This window comes from Protopterus annectens, chromosome 10.part0 (assembly GCF_019279795.1).
Source record: "Protopterus annectens isolate FY-2018-M chromosome 10.part0, PAN1.0, whole genome shotgun sequence".
In the NCBI taxonomy this organism is placed as follows: domain Eukaryota; kingdom Metazoa; phylum Chordata; order Ceratodontiformes; family Protopteridae; genus Protopterus; species Protopterus annectens.
The window spans coordinates 837005829-837016040 of record NC_056744.1 but is presented as its reverse complement, the minus strand read 5'-3'; positions in this window follow the sequence as shown (position 1 = coordinate 837016040).

Here is a 10212-nt window from a genome sequence, read left to right as displayed (position 1 = left end):
TTGGGTGTGAAGCCCTTCAGAGCTTTCCTGCCAGCAGAGACAGGAATGCTGAGCCCTGAAAGGACTATTCTAGGAGCAACAAAAAATAAATGTCCACATCCTGGCATAAAAAAAAAAACATCAAAAAACAAGGGGGGTTGGGGTGGAGCGAGGGAGTCGCTACAGCAGCAGTGATTATGCAAACATCTACTTTTATGGTAAGTTTATCTTACACAACTGTACCATGTTTATCACATTACCCACTGCTTCAGTAGCGTTAGCTAATGCATTTGAGAAGTGGAAGGAGAAAAGTCCAGGAACCCCTAGAGAATGGTCCTATCAAAACCTGATCTGGACCTAGAGAAGGAATCAAGCTTATAGTGCTTTGTAAAAATATGTACAGAGGACCAAGCAGCAGCTTCTAGGAAATTTCTAGAATCCAACCCTTTCCAAAAGCCATAATTAAAACCAAGGCCCTGGTACAGAGGTCCTTGACCTTGATGGAATAAATTTGTTATGATTAATACAACAAAAGGTGATAGCCTTTGACAACCATTTAGATATAGTCTGTTTTGTCAAAGGTTGTCTCTTCTTCTTACCTTCACAAGAAATAAACAGTCCAAAGATCTGAAAGATTTAATTCTGTCGAGATAGTACTTGAGTTGTCTGTGGACATCCAAGGTATGGAGCATCCATACTCCCTCATTTTTGGGTTCAGTAAAGAAAACGGGTTAATAGATAGTGTGGCTTAAAGGAAACTTGGATAACACTGTTGTATAAAAGACTTTAGGTATAAAAGAAGAATTAGTTCTTAAAGAATCCCTGTCCTTATGGAAAATGAGGTAGGGCTAACCCACCATAAGAGCATGCAACTTAGTTACCTTTCTTGCAGAGGTCAGAGCAATCAGTAAAACTGTTTTCCATGTTAAAAAGTTCAAGTCGGCAAGACTGGTAGGTTCAAATGGAGTAAGTGTTTGGAGGCCTCTTATGCAAAACTTCTTTCAAGAACATTTTGACATAAGACTGACTTGAAAAAGGAGAATTTATGGGCAGACATGCTGAAATGGCTGATAAATGAAGTTTGATAAAAGAATAAGAAAAGCCACAGGATAGTAACTCACACAAATATTGTAAAACCAGAGAACAACTAGCTCTGAATGGGACCTGAGTATGTTGTTGGCACTAAGTAGAAAAACATTTCCGTTTGCTAAGATATGATGTTCTAGTAGCTGGCTTTCTTGCCTCCATTAGTACCTGCTGCACATACTTGGCAAACAGGTGCCTAAATAGAATTAAGACACTATCATCCAGGCAGTCAATTGAAAATAACCAATGTTGGAGTGTATCAAACACCCATGTTATTGTGTGAGTAGATCCAGTCTGTGATGAAGGTTGTGGTAACTGCCCCTGGCCATTTCTAAAAGAAGAGAGAACTACAGTTTACTTGACCAGAAGGGAGTCACCACAATGATCCTGGGCAATTATTTCTGAATCTTTAGAAGTACCTTGGATATTGGTGGAAAGGGTAGAAAAGTATACAGGAACATTTCTGTCCAAAGATAAGAAAAGAAAATACATCTGTCTTCCAGGCTTTCCTAAATAGAGTCCTGGAACAACCTCTTGCAAACTGATTGTTCAAAGAGGAATCAAACGGGTCTACTTGAGGAACTCCCCACAGATGGATCAAATGTCGGAGGACTACCTATTTAGTTTCCATTTGCGTGGGTCTGTCCTGGTCCTGTTCAACTTCTTTGCCATGCAATTTTGCTCTGATGGAATTTAGGAAACCTATAGATTGAGATTGTACTGTGAAGCTATATCCTAAGTTAATATGTCTGGTCTGCAAAAGGGGTATAACTTGGTTTCCCCTTGCTTGTTGATGTACAACCTGACTGTGGCATTGTCTGAAACCACTTGAAGAGGTCTTGGAACAAAAGATGGTTCAGAGAGTTGAGTGCCTTAACCAGGGCAAGCATATCCTAGACATTTTATGTGCTTGCATCTGTTCTTGGTGTCCCATAGCTCTAAGTTAACATTGATAGATGTATATAAATTTTAAGAAATGCAGTTTCTTTGTGTTGGATGAAATAATTTTGGATGAAGGTGAGAGACTTATTTATTTATTTGACATTTGTTGATCGGGAATGTCTGACTGAGCTTGCATCCTTTTTCAGCAGAGTTCCAGGGAGAAAAGATCTACAAAGTTTTACATACACCATAAAAATGTTTACAAACAATACAGTATGCATGAGGTAATATAAACATGCATTATAATGCTTGAATTCACAATTGTGACATGAGAGTTTAAAGGTGTTATTTACAAAAAAGGCAATAAAACCAAATGTTAAAGTCTTTCATATATCTCCAGTGCATAAGGACTTAACCATATAGGGGGAAGTAATGACAATTAACTCAGAGTTTAAGAAAAGAGTATAGAGATACTGTATATCAAATCTTAGTTCTTACAGACAAAAGCATGTACATCAGTAATCAGAAGCAGAGGGAAAGTTGATAGAGAGAGCAGGTGATAGAAAAAGTATGGCTATGGATAAAAGAGGGAAAATTAGAGTTTTTGTTTTAATTTTAAATAAGAGAGGAGAGTAGTAGAAGTTAGAAGCAAGTGAAATCTGAGAAAGGGGAATAAGCCAAGTGAGAAAAGAAGGGAGGGAGGTAAATATGAGTAGTGGAGAAATTGAGTGAAAAAGGTATTAGGAGTTAGAGTTCTGTAGCGAGAATTACATATAAATTGAGAAGGGGATGTATGCGAAGAGGGTCAGGTGATTAAGTTCATGGTGGATGTATACAGGAGCAAATCTAGGTATTTGTTAAGTGGACTTTTAGGGCAATTTTAAATGGGATGTGCTGTATAATCAATCTGATTGTTAAAGGTAGTTTATTCCAGTGGAGAGAGGGAAGATAGTTGTAGAGGGCTTCACCAATTGATTTTTTTAGGTTTATAGATGTCAAGGAGATTTTGGTTGATGCTTCTAAGTTTTCTGGTTGTGAGGTAGTAATTTAAGATGTTGGAAATGTTAGAGCAGAAGGAGGATTTGTAGAAGATGGAGTGGATAATATTAAGTTAATAGAAAAGAAGTTGATTGGGGAACTCAAGCCAGTTCAGTGTTTTGAAAGACAAACAATGATGGGATTTAGGTTTGAGTGTTGGCGGCAAATCTAGCTATTTTGTGATATGTATTTTCCATCTTATTCAGTAGTGTTGCCTGTAGGTTAGTGAGGATTTGGGAGCCATAGAAGAGACAAGGTAGGAGATAAGCAAGAGACAGTAACCATCTTGCCTCTGGTTTGAGATATCTTTTGTTACGGTATAGTAAGCCAAGCTTTTGGTTAGTATTTTGATACAGTAATTTAAATGAAGGTCGAACTTTAGTTTATCATCAATTATGACCCCTAGTAGTTTGAAACAGTACTTGATAAAAAATGAAATGGAATGGCAAAGGAGACTAAATACAGAGGTGAGGCACCACCTGGCTTGAATGATTAGCATTATACTAGTGCTAAAACTCAAACCTTTTAGATAATAAAGTAGAACATTACAATATATTTTTGTTAAGTATTACCTTTAGATATACATATGTCAAATAGTTTTTCAAAGATGAAATATTTTAACGCTACATTATTTCATAGTGTTTGATATTCTGAAGAAATGTCATCCTTTGGAGAAAGGAATGTACTAAGTATTAATGGTTGTTGGAGTTATCCTGTGGCTCATTGTGATTGCTTCAGTTTTTTTAATTTGAGATTAACACTAGCTTTTAGCTAATTTGAGTGATTATAGTTTTGGCATGAAGTCACAGGTATCCTTTTTTCTTCGGGTTATATGCAATAAAAATGGAGGACAATAGTTGACATGTATACATAAAGCTATGATTGGATTTTGATTATCACATGACTTGCATTTCTTCATTTTTCAGTGTGTTTTTCTGACTTGTTTTGATTCTGACAGTATTTTCTGTTTAACAAGACAAAAGTACTCAACCTAAGATATTACACATATTTGAAAGGCATTGAACTTGTGTTTTTCTTTATATATTAGGTTGCATACAGTACTGGATGAATTTTGTGGTTTGATAAGATAACTAAATACTTATATAAATGGTCAGAAAACAGTGTGTCATCATGAAGGGTGGAAGATAACACCAGATCTGAGCCACTTCTAATGGTATCAACAGAGACAGCAACTAACCACATAACAAGTAACAGGATTAACATAAATACATAAATGATTTTGGAACATCAAACAAACTACTTGATAACAGTGGTAACAATAAAATTAACAATAACACTTTCTCAGAAACATTAAATGACTTTGAGAAAGATTTATCAGAAATCAGTACTGTATAATTTTGATGAGTATTTTAAGGTCAAGAGAGTCCTGAAAGGTCTGACAATAAACAAAGTCTCTAATGTCATCACAGATAGTTTAGCTCTGTATAAAGAATTAATTTTACTATTTGATGAAGTGGGCTGTGAACTCAATGATATGTCCAAAAATAAACAGATATCGAAGCAATGATTGTCCAATTATATCAAATTGAAACATGAGTAAATTAACAATAACACACGTCATCCACTATAAGACATTGCATCAAAATATGTTACTGCATTAGAAAATAATGAAAAAGTAATATGTGAAAGAAAAGGTAGAAAGTTTTAAATAGACCAAAAAGAATATCCTGAAGGTAAACCATCTTCAATTAATGTCACAACTGCCAGCGTCAACAGTACTGGAGATAATTGCTGAAAAATGACAATAATCGTATCAAATCAGGAAGATATTCCAGATAAAACATTTTAGAGGTAAAGTCTCTTCCCAAAAGATGGATTAAAATAGTGTGGGGGGGGGGGCAGAATTCAAGAGTAATGAATGGATGGAGGAATCTATTCCCATGAAAATATGATAGGGTCAGTTGGAGCTACAGAGGCATGAGAGGTTACATTATTTGTAGGGGACAGGGGAAAAGAGGACAAAAGTGGTAGCATCCTTCAACCAACTAACAGATGCAACAAAAACTCTTCAAGTGCACGTCTAGAGTAAGTACAACTTAAACCATACACAGACTAAAATTTTGCAAAACAGGTTTTCCATTTTGCAGGGCAGGATAGCTAACCTGGTCAAGATACCAAATGAAATTAAATTATTTACTTGGAAATTATATTTAAAATAATTGATTGCTACTTTACCTTTCAAGCAAAATACCAAGTCAGAAAACTTACCTAAGATAAGTCATTTTAATCCTCCATTGTGGGAAACTGTTGTTTTTTTTTAGTCAGTATATGAAACAGAAATTAAAATAGTAATAAGATGACATCCCACAAAAAATATATTTTAATTTTAGAAAGGATGAACATTTGCCCCTAAAAGAATTAAACACCAGCAAAGAGTTGTGGATTGGGAACAAAGATAAAGGGGTAGGTACAATTGTGATTGATTTATCATATTACAAGCAAAATATAGTGGCATTATTAACAAATGTTGGCAATTGTGCCAACGTTGAATGCCTGGTTATATAAAAGGCTTATAAAATCATTGGCAATGTACTGTTGGAACATTTTTATAAAAAATTTAAATGTTTTAGAAAATCTAAAATTTATACTTTTACGAGTGTTGCACACTCTGAATTGCCAGTACTTTAAAATACTAAAATAAACAAAAATGCCCGATGATTTCCCCTTTTGAAACCTATTATTTTGGCTAGGGGTTATAAAGCCAACCCCTTGTAGCCTATACTGATGAGGACATCAATAAAATAGTGCAAACTTCCAGGTGATATATCAGGGACTTGAGGCACTTTTTAGAGAAGTTTAAAAATGTGGAATGCAAGGCAAGATAATGCTAGTGACTATAGTCATCAAAGACTTACATACAGTAATTCCACTTGAAATACACATAAATTTAGTAAGAAAATATCTGTTAAGTATAACTAATTTGACTGGGCAACAGACTGACTTGGCATGTAACCTTTTAGAAATGCTTGTAGTCAATATTTTTCACATTTGGCAGAAAATAATACCAGCAACTGAAAAGAGACACAATGGGAGATGCCCTTGCATCAGTATTTATCAATATTATGCTTAAGAAATGGGAAGGGAACTATACATTTCATTCTAACCACAAAGAAAAGCTGATGCCTTATGTTCAGTTCACGAATGACATATACCTAGTATAGTAAGGCACACAAGCACAGGTGGATGGGTTTTTGGAATACATTATACTTAATTTTTATCATTAAGTGTTCCAAATTTCAAATGCAACTCTTGGATGTTGTGAAAGTTGACAACAGTATTTGCGCTTTTAAGTTAAATAGGTCTCATTACCTCAACAATGGCATTCTTGCCTTAATGCAGAAGGCTGTGGGTTCTATTCCTGCACCAGATGATTGGGTCAGTTTTCCTGTACTGATGTTACAGTGCACCATAATGGGGTGCTGCATTCCTGAGTGTGCCGTCCTTTGGAAGATACATTAAACCAAGGCCTCCCCTACCTGAGTTGGTTCTAGCTCAGGTGGATGTAAAAGATCCCATGGCACTTATTGAAAAGAGTAGGGGTGCTTTATTAACATTTACATTTGTTGTATACCATATTAAAAACTTAAATCTATTATTTACACTCTCGTTTTTTGCATTCATACTTAAAATTATGTACACGTTATCAACGCAAAAGAACTTAACTGAACATTTTTTTCTTTTTCTTTCATTCTCTTTTCTTTTATATTTAACCTCTCCCCTCACCCTTTCAGCCATATTATTTCAGATATATCATCCTCTTCCATTTTCTTGTTATATAACAAATTTTCACATCATTTTCCAACAGCTCCCAAGTAACAAAATGAATAGATCAAATATCATTGAGTTCACATCAATATCACTTTTCTTTATCATACTTCTCATATAATATCATATTCATATTTATACATTTAAATCCTTCCCATCCATATTCATTTTTAAACTTTTCCAAAAATGCTTTATTTTTTTTTTTTTGCAATCCAAAAAGTCAATATTTTGTTGTTCCTTCTTAACTACAGTCACTGGATTTTCTTTCCTCCATCACTTTATGGCTCAGGTTCTGTTGAGTTCATGGAAGATATTTGTGGTCAGTGCAGCATGCTAAAGGAAGACTTCAACGCACCTGCTGCGCATGTGATTTCAGAAGACACGATGAAGGCAGTCTGGTTACTTAGTTATTCAGTATAGGATAATTATGGATTCTGCGTACACCTGTCTGATTCCAGAACACATCATGTTTACACAACACACCTTAAATGTGACAAATTGCCATGCTGGCTCTGTTTCTGAAGTCCTTGGTATATACTTTAAGGACCTCAAGAACTAAAAGCTACTGCTACAGATTTTACCGAATTCCACAGCAATTAAAAAAAACATAAAAATGCAACCTGCTGTTAATGAATTGCAACCGGTTGCTGTGATACAAACCATAAAAGAGACTGTGGCTGTGCACCTTTGAAGGCAAATAGCTAGAATCAGAGCAAGACTGTAACTAAACTAGTTGTCAAACCAGCAAATAATCGACAAGTACTGGATAGACAAACAAAATTTGCAGGTTGTCTGCAACATGTGTGCCCCACACATGTCTGTGCAGACACTGTAAGGAATCCCCATCCCCCTTGAAACCAAAGTGTGTCTCAGCCTGAGTGCACGTACATCTGGGACATTCTGGAGACAAATGGGGGGGGATGCTATGGGAGTGTTACAGACAGCTGCCAGCTGTATCCAGGCAAAATTCCTATAAGCAATGTGCAGCAATGTGGATGACTACGTACACTTTCTATCCATCTCTCATGGAGTGGAGAACTATAATGCACAAGTTTTACAGCACTGCAAACTCCCCTAATGTACTCAGTGCAACAGATTGCACACACATATCTATAATCACCAGTACATCCTGAAGCAGGCCAATATATAAACAGAAAAGGCTGGCCATCCATCAACTGCCAAGTCATGTGTGCAGCAGAACGCAGCATAATAAACATCATGGAAAACACCCAGAATTGGCCATGATTCTGCCATATGTAAGAAAAGTGGACTAACGGCTGCATTCCAATAAGGTGAAATACCTGAGGGACTACTACTAGATACGTACAGCAACACATCTAGGATATAAGTTACACAACAATATCCATGATGACCAAATGTGTGACTGCGGTTATCCACTTGAGCCATGGCTAATGACACTGTATCATGAAGCATCCAACCATGCACAGGAGACCTACAACAGAGCACAGGCAACAACCAGAAACAAAATAGAGCATGTGTTCTGTGTACTGAAAGCTAGGTTCAGATGTCTGGACACATCTGGGGTGCACTGCAATACACACCTGAGAAGGCAGCAGAGATGATAACACTGTGTGCCATGCTGCACAACATGCTAACTAGAATGTATGGTGGTCCTCCACCTGCAAATGTGGGTGAACTATCCCAAAAACCCCAGATATCTGAACAAGACATCCCACAGGTATCAGAGAAGGAACAGGAGGATGTAGGGAGCAGAAGACACAGATGTAGGCAACATAGGGTGCAACCACAAGTGCAGGTCCAGGCAGCATGGCAGAGTCTGACCAATAACTTTGAGTCATGACAAGCCACACATACATGAGTACACAAATTAAACATAGAGGTTTAGGTATTCCCCCACCACAGTAGCACAGATTGCATCTGATCGCAATTACCTACTAGATGTACACACAGCATCAGACACAACACCACAATCATAACATTATGATCATATGCAAATCTGTCACAACCGGGGTCATCAACACAGGGCACAACTGACACAGATATGAATACACACTCAGATTGTTGTATCAGAGTATGGAAAACAATAAGGGACACACATCAGTGTAATACATTCTTAGGTATAAAGTATAATATGAAAAGTGCGAAACAACAGAGGATGTAATGCAGAACTTTTAACAGTAATCTAGCAATGTAACACAAGGAGTCTGTTATGTTTATGAAACTGTTGGACTCACTCTAATGTAGTCTAGGGTGATGACCTTGCTGATGTCTCACACCATGGTCTGCTCTTCCCCTACCATGTACAGAAACACTTGGTCCAGGTTGCGCCATAAAGGAGACTGACGGGGTGACAACACCATGCTGAGGTGAAGGAGGAATAATGCAAGTTGAAGGTCTAGCTGTGACTGGCAGGACCACAACAGATGGGCCAGCAGTGGAAGTGTGTGCATGTTGGACCACACACACTGATGCTCGATAGGCAATGTTGGTTCTGCTGAGAGGTGGCCTGCCTCTCCCATGTTACAATCAGCTAAACATAGTCAGGGCATGCAGAACCCTGCTTGTACTCAGCACTGCTGCAGTAATGTAGAGGCCTGGGTTTTTACTGACTATGCCACAGCTAGCATTCTATCATTTTGAGCAGGCAATGTTGCCATTACCTCACTATGTCTCTACTCCTGTCCTGAGTGCATCATACGCAGCTGGCATGCAACATGATCTATGGCACAGGCTAGTGCATAGACGTCTGATCTATGATGTTACTGGAAACATTCATTTGCTGCAGCAGTAGGTAGACACCTTCTGACACCTAGCCCTGCACACCATCTGCAAGCCTATGTCCACTGTGATGCACAGTTTCAGGGTGTTGTGGGGAACTGGCACCATCAGCAGCAGTGTCAGTTTGGGTCTGTAGTTCAAAGGCCTCATCCTGTTTGCCATACTTTGTCCTATCATTCCCAGAATGGCCAGACAAGTTTCCCTCCACATTTGAGGCCATAACTGCATCACATCACTGTCAAAATCTTGAATGGACTATATCCACACATCAATGCTTTGTGTGCCAAGGGCCATAAAACCATGCTGAGACACATCTGATACTACATCATGATCACTGGATGGGCTAATGGAGGATACAGATAGTTAATGTGCTAAAAGAATAGACAGGTGACACACATTAAGACATTGTGCTTACATCACATGCTGGATAGCATCAAAGACATGACATGTATATCTCACTGCAATGTTACAAATAATAATGACTTACATGAGGTCTTCTGTATGTATGTTTAAACAAATCTATACAACGTGGAGTAAACAATTAGGTTACACAACAAACATACATGACATATATGATGAATATAAAAAACCACACAACTGACAACTCCTCATGGGAAAATCGTGCTTTTGAAGAGGGATGAACTTCAACTATTGTATGGACTAAAATCAGCATTTTTGATC